The 14074-nt window shown below is 43.0% G+C and overlaps 1 protein-coding gene across 5 annotated transcripts in view; it reads left to right on the top strand.

Moving 5' to 3' along the window:
- The window catches only part of RNF220 (ring finger protein 220), a 338165-nt gene that overhangs the window by 251627 nt on the left and 72464 nt on the right, over window positions 1–14074 (top strand). The gene's annotated exons all lie outside the window — the stretch shown is intronic.

The raw sequence follows: 14074 nt of genomic DNA, 5'->3' as shown, positions 1-14074 counted from the left end.
ATGTTTAACACACACAAGAAAAACACCTCCAGATATTTTAGTCACAGAAAAAAAAATATTGATGCAGCTCAGCATTTAAGAATTCTGGACTAATTAAAAAAGGGTATACTGATAAAAAAGACTACATACAACCAGCATCGGTTAACCCAGAACAGGAGTTCTCAGCCTACAAGGTTGTGTTTCAAGAGGAACAAGTGGAAATTAAACAATGTGTGCTGTAGTTCCAGATGCATATTTTACCCCTTTAACAGCCTATAAGGATGCATACACACATGCAATTTTGATTCGCTAATCACTGACCAATTTTACCAAATCCATGTAGTATGAGAGCTTACCTAAACAATCAGTTCAGAGTATTCAAAATATGTTGACCCCCCATACTACATTCAGGTGGTAAAATTGGTTGGTAATTGGCCAATCAAAATGGCATGTATGCATTCAACCTAAAGCCTAGTACACACATCCAATTTTGATTGGCCAATACGTGACCAATTTTACCTCCTTCATGTAGAGTGAGGGCCAACAGATTTTGAATACTATGAGCAGATTGTGCAGGTGAGCTTTTATAATAAACAGATGTGGTAAAATTGGCCAATGATTGATCAATCAAAATAGGATGTGTGTACCAGGCTTAAAGGGATACTGTAGGGGGGTTGGGGGAAAATGAGCTGAACTTACCCGGGGCTTCTAATGGTCCCCCGCAGACATCCTGTGTTGGCGCAGCCGCTCACCGATGCTCCGGCCCCACCTCCGGTTCACTTCTGGAATTTCTGACTTTAAAGTCAGAAAACCACTGCGCCTGCGTTGCCGTGTCCTCGCTCCCGCTGATGTCACCAGGAGTGTACTGCGCAGACACAGACCATACTGGGCCTGTGCTGTGCGCTCTTGATGACATCAGCGGGATCGAGGACACGGCAACGCAGGCGCAGTGGTTTTCTGACTTTAAAGTCAGAAATTCCGGAAGTGAACCGGAGGCGGGACCGGAGCATCGGTGAGCGGCTGCGCGGGCACAGGATGTCTGCGGGGGACCATTAGAAGCCCTGGGTAAGTTCAGCTCATTTTCCCCCAACCCCCTACAGTATCCCTTTAAAGAATACTTTTGTGCAAAAAAAAACAGTTTAAAACGGTGGGAGCAGGCATGGGTGGTGGGCTCTCCTCATGCGCACCACTCCCCCCGTTCTCCACCGTCCCCCTCCGTTACCGTGTATGAATCTCCCGAACATGCAACTAGTGCGACTGCGCAGAGCGCTCCCGGCCATGGGTGTGCGATCAAGGATGCGCATCCAAGGGGCAGCGCCTGCGCAGTCAGCCATGACCACCCTGACCAGGAAGTAAGTTGGAGGATTTGTATGCGGTTACAGAGGGGAATGGAGAAGAACGGGGGGAGCGGTGGGCATGAGGGGAGTCCATAACACGTCTGCTCCCCTTGTTTTTTACATATTTGCACTAAGGTATCCTTTAAGGGTAGAGTAAGGAATCAGAATGTCTCTGGTTGAAAAATAACTGAAACATTTTTATATAAAGGTAGATATAGTAACATGCACAGGACAGCCACGTTGTCTCACTGAGGGAGTGCAATTGCCAAAGCAGCAGTAGAATTTCCAAGTAGCAGAAGAAAGGGCCTTGCACATCCCTTATAAAACTTCACTTTTAATTGTATCAAGTAAAAAAGACATACTTTACATATCCAGTAAAAATTCAATCAAGAGAGGTACAGGCAGGTAGGGAGGTCGACAGCCGTTTCGCGCCAATTAAATGCAGTGGCGCATCATCAGGACCTGATGACCTGATGATGCGCCATTGCATTTAATTGGCGCGAAACGGCTGTCGACCTCCCTACCTGCCTGTACCTCTCTTGATTGAATTTTTACTGGATATGTAAAGTATGTCTTTTTTACTTGATACAATTAAAAGTGAAGTTTTATAAGGGATGTGCAAGGCCCTTTCTTCTGCTACTTGGAAATTCTACTGAAACATTTTTATGATGTTTGGCCTGTGACATGGACACAAAACTATTAAAGTAGGATTTGATTGTGAGCACCTCTGGGGACTGTCAGTGACATGACTATGGACTCTGTAAAGTTAAGTGCTGCAAAGGATATTAAGTGCTGTAGAAGATATCAGTGCTATATAAATGCATAATAATAATAATAATATAGTAGAACATTAATCTATGATAGTGATTAGATTGTGAGCTCCGCTGAGAACAGTCAGTGATGTGACTATGTACTCTGTAAAGTGCTGCAGCAGATATTAGTCCTATATAAATACATAATAATAATAATATGGTAGGACATTAGGCTATGACTATGGTAGGGATTAGATTGTGAGCTCCTCTGAGGAAATTCAGTGACATGACTATGTACTCTGTACAGTGTGCTGCAAAGGATATCAGCAATATGTAAATACATAATGATAATACAGTAACACCAATAACTAGTTTGTTAATCTGTGTGCTGGGAGTAGCTGCACAGGTTCCATTAGGTAACACAGATGTGCTGCATTGTGAATACTGTCTGGGTAGGTTTTAATGCCATTAACACATCAGGCAAGGACACAGGGGCACACGGCGGAATGAAAAGCATGTGTTCATTGAATTGAAAGCAGCAGAAATTCTGGATAATCCAGTTTGTTATGTTCTGTGTTTGAGGGTCACTGTAATTGTCTCCCAAAGCTCAGCTCAAGCGCAGAATAAAATACAAGAACTTATAATAACTTACAGTTTCAGGGGCAGGAAATGGAGCTGTAATTGGAATATTTTTTATAAAATACTAAAATTATATTAAACAGCTAATTTTCCTCCATGCTGAGCCCCCAAAAGAAGGAAACTCTTGTTTTGTTTTGTTTATTTTGTCATATTTCTGCGGTTGAAACTTTAATTGTCTCACAAATGAATCATGCTAAGAGCCTAGGTAAAATTTGCTTAATTTGGCAATTTCCATACTAATTTAATAAAGGGGCAGCACTTATTGAATGAAAATGCGTGTCGTGCACCACGGCCTGCCAATATCAACACAGCAAACAAGAGAAAGCCGGTCTCCATACATGGCTTGCAATCTGAAACTCTTCTGCAGCACGGTTTTCAAGTTCAGCTCAAGGCATCATTTTTTGCTTAATACTATGATGGTAGCCCAGTGACAGAGATTGTGTTTACCTGTGTATAAGTGCCCTGATTAACTGATGTTAAATAAATCAGTTTTAAAGTACCTTATCTGGACTTATCTTTGACTACAACTTCCTCCACAACCTCCTCCAGACTTCCTCAACTACAAACTACAGTCTAATCTGAAAATTCAGTCTGGGCCCTGCCCACTTACAGTCTTCACAGCAAAATGCTGAACCAATTGGCAGCAGCCCCTCCCACAGAGCCTGCTGTTAAAGTGAGATGAAACTCAAAATTACATTTTTGCTCTAAACCCATTACACACGGTAAAAGGGAAATATATATATATATATATATATATATATATATATATATATATATATATATATATACAGTGGCTTGCAAAAGTATTTGGCCCCCTTGAAGTTTTCCACATTTTGTCACATTACTGCCACAAACATGAATCTATGTTATTGGAATTCCATGTTAAAGACCAATACAAAGTGGTGTACATGTGAGAAGTGGAACGAAAATCATACGTGATTCCAAACATTTTCTACAAATAAATAGCTGCAAAGTGGGCTGTGCGTAATTATTCAGCCCCCTGAGTCAATACTTTGTAGAACCACCTTTTGCTGCAATTACAGCTGCCAGTCTTTTAGGGTATGTCTCTACCAGCTTTGCACATCTAGAGACTGAAATCCTTGCCCATTCTTCTTTGCAAACCAGCTCCAGCTCAGTCAGATTAGATGGACAGCGTTTGTGAACAGCAGTTTTCAGATCTTGCCACATATTCTCAATTGGATTTAGATCTGGACTTTGGCTAGGCCATTCTAACACATGAATATGTTTTGTTTTAAACCATTCCATTGTTGTCCTGGATTTATGTTTAGGATCGTTGTCTTGCTGGAAGGTGAACCTCCACCCGAGTTTCAAATCTTTTGCAGACTCCAAGAGGTTTTCTTCCAAGATTGCCCTGTATATGGCTCCATCCATCTTCCTATCAACTCTGACCAGCTTCCCTGTCCCTGCTGAAGAGAAGCACCCCCAGAGCATGATGCTGCTACCACCATATTTGACAGTGGGGATGGTGTGTTCAGAGAGATGTGCAGTGTTCATTTTCCATCACACATAGCGTTTTGCATTTTAGCCAAAACGTTCCATTTTGGTCTCATCTGACCGGAGCACCTTCTTCAACATGTTTGCTGTGTCCCGCACATGGCTTGTGGCAAACTGCAATCGGGACTTCTTATGCTTTTATGTTAACAATGGCTTTCTTCTTGCCACTTTCCATAAAGGCCAACTTTGTGCAGTGCACGACTAATAGTTGTCCTATGGACAGATTCCCCCACCTGAGCTGTAGATCTCTGTAGCTCGTCCTGAGTCACCATGGGCCTCTTGACTGCATTTCTGATCAGCGCTCTCCTTGTTCGGCCTGTAAATGTAGGTGGACGGCCTTGTCTTGGTTGGTTTACAGTTGTGCCATGCCCCTTCCATTTCTGAATGATCGCTTAACAGTGCTCCGTGGGATTTTCAAGGCTTTGGAAACCATTTTGTAGCCTAAGCCTGCTTTAAATTTCTCAATAACTTTATCCCTGTGTTCTTTGGACTTAATGGTGTTGTTGCTCCCAATATTCTCTTAGACAACCTCTGAGGCCGTCACAGAGCAGCTGTATTTGTACTGACATTAGATTACACACAGGTGCACTCTATTTAGTCATTAGCACTCATCAGGCAATGTCTATGGGCAACTGACTGCACTCAGACCAAAAGGGTCGAAAAATTACGCACACCCCACTTTGCAGTTATTTATTTGTAAAAAATGTTTGGAATCATGTATGATTTTCGTTCCACCTCTCACGTGTACACCACTTTGTATTAATCTTTCATGTGGAATTCCAATAAAATTGATTCATGTTTGTGGCAGTTATGTGACAAAATGTGGAACATTTCAAGGGGGCCGAATACTTTTGCAAGCCACTGTATATACTAGTAGACCCAAGCCGTGCCCACCTCGCTCGCCTGCCTCGTTCCCTGGTCCCGTCCAGCTGTCCGTTACTGCGCACATGCGCAGTAGCAAAAAACAGGGACACAGGGACAGCTGGATGCAGCAACACAGGGATTTTATTGTTTAGGATAAGACTGGTCTAATGTCATTTGAAAGAATATTTACACTTCACTAAAGGGGCCCATACACTGGTCGATTTCAGCGATCGGATGCAAGTCGATGCAAGATCGAACGGCCGATTGATCGATTTGCGGCCAAGTTCGATAGATTTCTTACGATTGGATCTATTTGACAGGATGGAAAATCTATGTCAATCTGTTGCTGTCAGCAGATCAATGGCCCATAGAGCTGCATTGGATCTAATGGTGCAGTAATGCATTTAGATCGATTTTCAATAGCTTTCATACTGAAATCTATTAGAAATCTGTTCCTAGTGTGTGGCAAACTTAAGATATATTCCTGTCAGATTCAACCTGACAGGCATCTTGACAGAAATCTATCTGATGGTTGAATCTGCTGCAAATCTATCATAGTGAGAAAGAACAAGGGGATTGGGTTAGTAAACAATATAACAGAAGTGAGGAGGAGGAACGAAAATTGGGACTACCAAACAAGGTTAAATCTACAGTTGAGGAATCTGCAGAATCAAAACACAAGAAATGTCCTTACCTTTCAGGTGGCCAGCCAGACTCGTGTTTAGTAAGTTCTACATCTGCTGGGTAAACAGATGATTTATTTATTACGTTTCTGTGCTTCTGTGAGTAAGTAAGTTATGCTAAGAAGACTACAAATTGTCTAGCAAGCTCATGGTGAACCAAAAAGAAGACTAGAAATTTAAACCATCCTGAGCAGCCTTTTATAGATGTTCTTATAATAATCCATGACTGGCTGCTTGAATGACAATGCCAGAATTCCACAGTGAGCACCATTGACTAGATTTCAGAGTGGTTTTCATACCCGTTCCTTAGTAAAATGTTCCTATGGAAGAGAAAGTGTAACCCAGACTCATGATTGACAGTAACAAGACAACTTTTCAATGGTTTCCGTAACACCTTTCAAACAGCCTCTGAGCTTCTACCAAGGCAACAAGATGTCTGGAGGGCTTCCTGATTTCCTCAGCGTCGGGACACTGAGGGTACCTCAGGATGGATCTCCTGTGGCATCGAGGGTATTCCATACTATGTGGACAGTGGTTTATAGCTCACCTTCTGAAACTTCTTGATGACTAAACTGTGAAAGCCTTTCTGCTGATGAGGTCATTCCTAAGTCTTGCCAAGGTTAGGATGAATGTAGGTCAATGTGGGGCCTTCAAAACAATAAGAAAAATGTATAGCTGAGGTAAAACATATTTGTCCAGCGTATTAGTGAAGTATGTTGTTCATGAGATACATTGTAGATGATTTTTAAAGCACGTTATGCTGTAACACATGGATATACACGTGTTGTTTAATGCGTTATAGATTTAATGGGCATTAAGTTTTCAGTGGTAAACATTTATGCGTGTAAGGTTTTACCTCTAAAAACGTAACGCCTGTTAACTATACAACACATAAAATAATTAGCAAGTAACCAGATAACAGGTGCGACATTTGTGCCTGCTCATGCATTATCTGCTTGCTCACTCATTAATTTATGTGTTAACAGGTTAGCGAGAGGCAAGACTTTATGGGCCTGATGCACAAACTTGTGGTAATATTTCCGTGAACAGACATTGCATGGCAATATTACCCTTACTACCGGCACTGTGCACCGTGAGTTATGATAGTAGTGTGACCTGCAGTAGTCGACCAGCATGACTGTTGCTAAGGTAACGCACGCTGCCAACTATAAAGCTCATTCAAGGTGCATGACTGCAATGGTACCTGTCAAAATGGATGAGCAGGGGGTGCAGGGCACTGACCTATGCATGACTCCCGCGGAATGGCTGTCAAGCATAGATCAGTGCCCTGCACCCCCCCCCCCCCCCCCGCTTATCCATTTTGACAGGTACCTTCGCAGTCATGCACCTTGAATGCACTTTGTAAGCAACTGCATTTGAATCAAGACTATTATTTTGTAGCAATGAGAAATATTAAAGTGTACCAGAGACGATGGAAAGTAAAGATTTGATACTTACCCGGGGTTTCCTCCTGTCCCTTTAAAAAGGAGCCCCACGCCGTCCTCCGACGGTTTGCCGATCACCCCCGGTAATATGCTCACGTTCAGTCTGGGTCTTCTGCACATGCGTGGACATCCTGAGCATGTGCAGTAGACCTGGACTGACGCGCCTGAGCATTTTACCGGGTCTGATAGCGGCTGAACAGCAGACCGCGAGAGGATGCCGTGGGACTCACACGTGTTTATGGGGCGGGAGGAAGCTCCAGGTAAGTATCAAATCTTTACTTTCCAGCATCTCTGGTTTCCTTTAAGCATTAAGTTGGATAAACAGTGCTACATTTACGATTACTGTTAAACTGCATGTACATTGTAATGCTGTGCAGTGTATTTTGGGGGTTTACTATTTATTGTTTTGTATACATTGTTATACTGAGGTGTACTGTAATTATTAGTATATTCATACTGGTCATCAGTATTCATTATAGTATATATGTTACACTCAGATTTACTGTTGATTATAGTATACAACAAATAAATCTTTATTGTACTGTAAACACAATGAAAGGCTGTGTGAAACAAGGCATCTGCAGCTAAAAAAAATTAATCCATTTTTAAAATGTGATCACATGATGAAGCACCTAAATTGAAAAGTAAGCAGCAGGTTCTGTGGGTGGAGCTGCTGTTGCTTGGATTGCTTCATCCTGCTGTTCAGACTATGGAGATTCAGGTACGGTCAGTACAGTAAGGTACAGTCTCTCTGATAAGATAGCAGCCTATAGTACTGACAGTTAGTGGCTGGGCTCTTAAGAGAGCATTGAGTATCCGTACAGTACTACAGGTAGGAAAAACTTTTGCCTGGAGTAGCTTTCATTTGCCACATAACACTGAGGAATATTATTCATTACAACGACCTGTGTACCATGCAGTCAAACTATAGACGTTTCCTAGCTAGAGTGGAAAGTCTGTCTATCCCCAGTCAGGATAATTATTATCACTTCCTGTCCTGACAGGAAGTGGCTACATCTTAACAGTGGAAGAAAGGCAGCCACAAATGAAACCTTTTTTTATTGAGTGGAGAACAGTTTTTATTCCTCCTCCTCATTTCCTGTCCACAGGACATTACCAAGGATTGGATGGGAAACGTCTCGACAATGGGTGCACTGGCAATAGTAAAAACTTAAAATAGCTTCGAACACCTCTTCACACTCTCCAGAATTCAAAAAAACTATTCCCTAGAGTTAGGCTATGAGGTGTATATCTGTGTTGGTTTAACAAGATGCCTGGATTGTGTTTTATTATATTTTGCTGCAATTTCTTTGAAATGCACAATATAGTTTATAGCAGTATTACTGTTTCTACTATATATAGCATGATACCTTCACAACTTAAGAGGTATATCATAATTGTACTGACTGTTCTTCATCTGCTTTGCATTATATATGATGTGGTATCAGGTCATCAGTACTTCATACCATATAAGTATATTGTTGTTCAGCATGTATCTGATTTGTATACAATAAGTTACCTGTAAGTAAATAACTCTACGGTCACACTGCCATTATACTGTCAGTATATTGCATGTTGGCATGTATAACAGGTATGTTGGTTGCATAGTGAGATTGTATATATTCAGCATAGTGGAGCACAGCTGTATACTATGTATACATAATGGTTACTGACTTGTATTATTGAGATATACTGTATTAAAGGGGCACTAAAGCAAAAAAACTGTAAAATTTAAAATATGTGCAAACCCAGGTATCCGACCATTTTTCAGCTATCCGGGTCGGATCCGGATACCTGGGCCACTATCCGGATAGCACTATCCGGATTCTATCCGGATAGCTAGCTGCATAATCCGGATACCCGCGGGTATCCGTCCAGATATCCGGATCCGGATAGTGTAACTAGTAAGGAGATGATGTCATTCAGCCAATCAGAGGGCTCCCAGCAGAAGCCCTAGCAACCAATCACAGAAAAGAACCCTGGCCAGCCCCACCTGACCTCATTGAGCCAATCAGAGGCCTACCAGCCTAAAGGTGCATACACACATCAGACTATAGTCTTTGGAAAGTGAAAGATCACAGACCAATCTTACCACCCTTCATGTAGTATGAGAGCCATACTCTACACAGTCTTTTCTATGGAGCTGAACTCCACATCAGACAGAAATATTTGCAAGATGCTGCACACAAAGATGTTGTACAGACACAAAAGATCAGTATCTGCAAAAGATCTGTTCCTGCCAAAAATCCATTCCTGCAAATTGCAATGAAAGTCTATGAGATCTGCAGATCATCATACACACATGATTTAACTGACATTCATCTGCAGATCAAGCAGTCATCTGCAGATCTGAAAATCCATCCTGGTGGATCTGATCTGCAGATGAATGTCAGTTAAATCATGTGTGTATGATGATCTGCAGATCTCATAGACTATCATTGTAATTTGCAGGAATGGATTTTTGGCAGGAACAGATCTTTTGCAGATACTGATCTTTTGTGTCTGTACAGCATCTGTGTGTGCAACATATTGCAAAGATTTCTATCTGATGGGGAGTTCAGCTCAATAGAATAGACTGTGTAGGTATGGCTCTCATACTACATGGAAGGGGGTAAAATTGGTCTGTGATCTTTCATTTTCCAAAGACTATAGTCTGATGTGTGTATGAGCCTTAAGTCCTGGCACCCAATCACAGAAGGGAACCCTGGCCAGCCCCCCTGTATAGCAAGGAGGGCTGGCATGATGAGACAGATTATCCTTGCTTGTGTGGCTGGCTGGTCACTGACAGACTTGCTCCAGTGCTGGCTTAGCAAGTGCTGTATACAGTGATAAACCTAAAGGTCCGTACACACGCCAGACTTTAGGCAACGACGGGTCCGTCGTTGCCTCCCGCTGGGTGGGCGTGCCAGCGACAGTCCGGCGTGTGTACGCTCTGTCGTCAGACTGATACGGCTGTTTCTGAGCGATCCGCCCGGCGGATCGCTCAGAAACAGCCGTATCAGTCTGACGACAGAGCGTACACACGCCGGACTGTCGCTGGCACGCCCACCCAGCGGGAGGCAACGACGGACCCGTCGTTGCCTAAAGTCCGGCGTGTGTACGGACCTTAAAGCTTTGAGTGCTAAACATCTTCACTACGCTATTGTTCTCTAGTTTTTTTTTTAGCTAGCTAGCTTGTAATTGTTTGCTTTCATTCACTCAGTTAGGTCCTGTCTGTGTCTGTGTAGGCCAGCAGGACACTATAGGGAATAGGAGGATTACTGTCATTGTATTGTAGTTAGTACTGCAGTTAGTTGTTATGGCGGCGGCCTGGCGTGTACACATGGTGCGTTCCCGCACTCGATTTCCCGCTCGATTCCCATCGACTCGATTATTTCCGACATGTCCGATTTGCGTTTCGATGGATCGTTAGGTCGATTCGCATGTAAAGTATGCCAAATCGACCTAACGATCCATCGAAACACGAATCGGACATGTCGGAAATAATCGAGTCGATGGGAATCAAGTGGGAAATCGAGTGAAGGAACGCACCGTGTGTACCCGCCAGGCCGCCACCATAACACAGTGTGCACTGTTTGTCCTCTACTCTGCGGTCTGTCACTCCGTGCTGATTTGATGTAAAGTCCAACCCCGATTTTATTAAAGTAAAAGTACCCCACATCATCTGGTGACATCATCACATATAAGTTGTACTATGTCTGCTGGCACCGGCAGCTGGGGGAGGGGCAGCAAGGGCAAGAGGACAGGGAGCAACATTACAGCCACCCTCAGAAGGTCTGCCGTGTCAGTGTCGACCCCAGCGAGCAGCCTACCCCCAGTCAGCGAGCTTTTCGCTCCAGGCGCCGCAATTGAACTCAGGGCTGTTAGCCGCAAGGAGTTTGAGGAGGATGTTCTGGGTTTTGAGGAGGGGGGGTATGATGTTGATGATGGGATGAAGGACCGTGACTACCATCCACAGGATGGGGATGTCAGCTCTGACTCTGAGGATGCATCGGTGGGTTTGGCACGGAGGATCAGCATTGCAGACAGTGGCCGTGGAATGCGGGACCCACCAAATCCTTCTGCCGCTACCACCAGCCGCACCACTCAACCCCCAACCGCCACAGAGAGAAAAGCCGCAGCATCCCATTCTGGCCGCAGGAGAATCTTCACCTCCCCAATCTGGCCGCCAAGGTGCCACAGGCCACTGCTGCTCATATCGCCACCTATATTCAACCCAAAACACAATTGCGGTGTCATTTTTTTGGAGGTGTCTGGGCTAAAAACTGTCATGTCCCAGTTGTCCGATTGGACTTTGGACTCAATTTGGGCTGCACGACCGCTGTCTGGAACCTAGTCCTGATATTAATTGACAGTTTTTGTTTTTTTTTTCATTTTATGTCCACCAAATAATTAATTAGTATTTCCCTTTAAAAAAACATGATGCTACATGCATCATTTACTCTAAAAACCATTTTAAAGGCATTTAAAGGGCACTTCCGTTTTTTCTATCCGGATACCCGAATAGGTTGGGTACCCGCGGGTAATTTGGTCGGATATCCGGATCGGATCCGGATATTCGGGTACCCGGATTCGGGCGGGTGATAAAAAGCACTACTCGAGCATCCCTGGCCATAAATTACTTTTCTCCTATGTTGCTGTCACTTACAGTAGGTAGTAGAAATCTGACAGAAGTGACAGGTTTTGGACTAGTCCATCTCTTTATAGGGGATTCTCAGGGATATATTTATTTTCAAAAGCACTTAGTGAATGGCAGTTGCTCTGTCCAACTACCAAAAAACTGTGTAGCGAGCAGGGAAGCTGGCCATCATCATTGTTAAAATGCTTTTTAGGGAATATCTTTATAAAGAATAAAAGCCTTTCTGAGAATCCCCTATGAAGATATGGACTAGTCCAAAACCTGTCCCTTCTGTCAGATTTCTACTATCTACTGTAAGTGACAGCAACATAGGAGAAAAGTCATTTATGGCTCATTTTACTCTTAAAAAAATGTACTTATTTATCTATGTTTGCACATATTTTTAATTTTACAGTTTTTCGCTATAATGCCCCTTTAATTATTATTTATACCTCTTCCCACCTCTGCACTCAGGGAACACCAGTGGCCGTTGCAACGCATGTCGCTGCATTGCTATGCGATTCTCCCTGATGCAGTTGCAATCCCATTCATTTATAATGAATGAGAATTGCAGTTTTTTGTGTAAATTTGTTGGCAACCAAGGGCCTCAATTCACGGAGCATTATCAAACGTTTATCGAACACTTATCAAACGTTTGATAATTTACCTCATGGGTAAAATCTCATTTTGAATTCACTAAGGTGTTATATATTTGTTGAACGTTTCATCGGTAAAACATTCAATAAATATATAACACCTTAGTGAATTTAAAATGAGATTTTACCCATGAGGTAAATTATCAAACGTTTGATAAAGTGTTTGATAAACGTTTGATAATGCTCCGTGAATTGAGGCCCATGTGTTGATTACGATGCTTGTGGCGTTGCGGTGCAGTGTAGCGGCTGCATTATAACGCAATAAGTTGAACCGCAGTGTAAAACTTTTGAGAGGTTGAAAGTGTGGCTGGCACGACCTAACAGCATACGGCATCCTGTAAAATGTGTGGATTAACAGCGACACATGCTTTTCATGCGAAGCATAACATACGGTGCAAAGTTTCCATTCCTGCTTTTACAGAGAATGCAACTCCCTCTGTTAACACAGCCTTATTCTGAGGCATATTGGTTATTAGAGATTATAGTAATCTGATTTAGAAGCGAATGATTAATTACCTGACACCATTACCTTGAATAATGCGTAAAGTCTCGGTTTAGTCCAACAGATAAATGTTGCAGCTCACATAGCACTGAAGACCCCTGTGGTCTTTCTTCATTATGGTTTATGTGTCGTATATATGCCTATTTATGTACATTATAATGTACCTGAACTGCAATGTTTATTGTACCATCACCTACCCTGCATGTGCCAAAAACAATTCCGGGTACACAATCCCCTTGTACTGGGCGAAATAAAGAAATTCTAATTCCAGTAGCAGTAGAGAAAATAATACCTGTCATGCCAGTTGTTACATCACATCTCTAGTTGTTATACTGGCACACAGTGTACCACAGCAGTGTATTGTTGCACTTATACCTCGGAAAAAGCTTGGCGTAAGCCACGCGAAACGGTCGTCGGGCCGTGCACCCTCTGGCACCCACCACCGCCATCCTCCACCTACACCCAGGCACCATCAAAGACACCTTGGTATGACTTTTTGATTGCCATTGTATGGTTGTCATATCTTGTTTATGCTCACAACCAACTGCATGATTTGCGTCACCTGTTTCGCCATATTAAACACTATAGTGCCGGATTTTTCTCCATGCTATTTTTTTCATGCAGTGTATTGTAAGGTGGCTGCAATAGAAACATCCCTTGCTAGTCGGTTATGTAGTGATAATGAAATGCAGGTACCAGTGGCGTAGCTAAGGAGCTGTGGGCCCCGATGCAAGTTTTACAATGGGCCCCCCCCCAGCACTCTATACATAACAATTGATACAGCGCACCAAAACCTGTCAATGGCAACTACAGATCTGAGGTGCAAGAAAGGGATGGGGAGCAGTTTGTTATTGATTACCACTATTCAAAGTATCTATAGAAGTGATTATTATGAGCACAGGACCAATAGAGAGCTAATACTGCAGTTGAGGGAGGGCCCCTCTGGCCCAAGGGCCCCGATGTGGTCGCTACCTCTGCACCCCCTATTGCTACGCCCCTGGCAGGTACTGTGGGTTTGCATTAGACCGCATGCAGTGTAAAACTCCACAAAGCCGCAGCTACATTTATATTACTGGTATCTAAG

Source organism: Hyperolius riggenbachi, chromosome 6 (assembly GCF_040937935.1).
Source record: "Hyperolius riggenbachi isolate aHypRig1 chromosome 6, aHypRig1.pri, whole genome shotgun sequence".
Lineage (NCBI taxonomy): Eukaryota > Metazoa > Chordata > Amphibia > Anura > Hyperoliidae > Hyperolius > Hyperolius riggenbachi.
The sequence above is the reverse complement of the archived record's forward strand: the minus strand, read 5'-3'. Positions and strand labels throughout refer to the sequence as shown.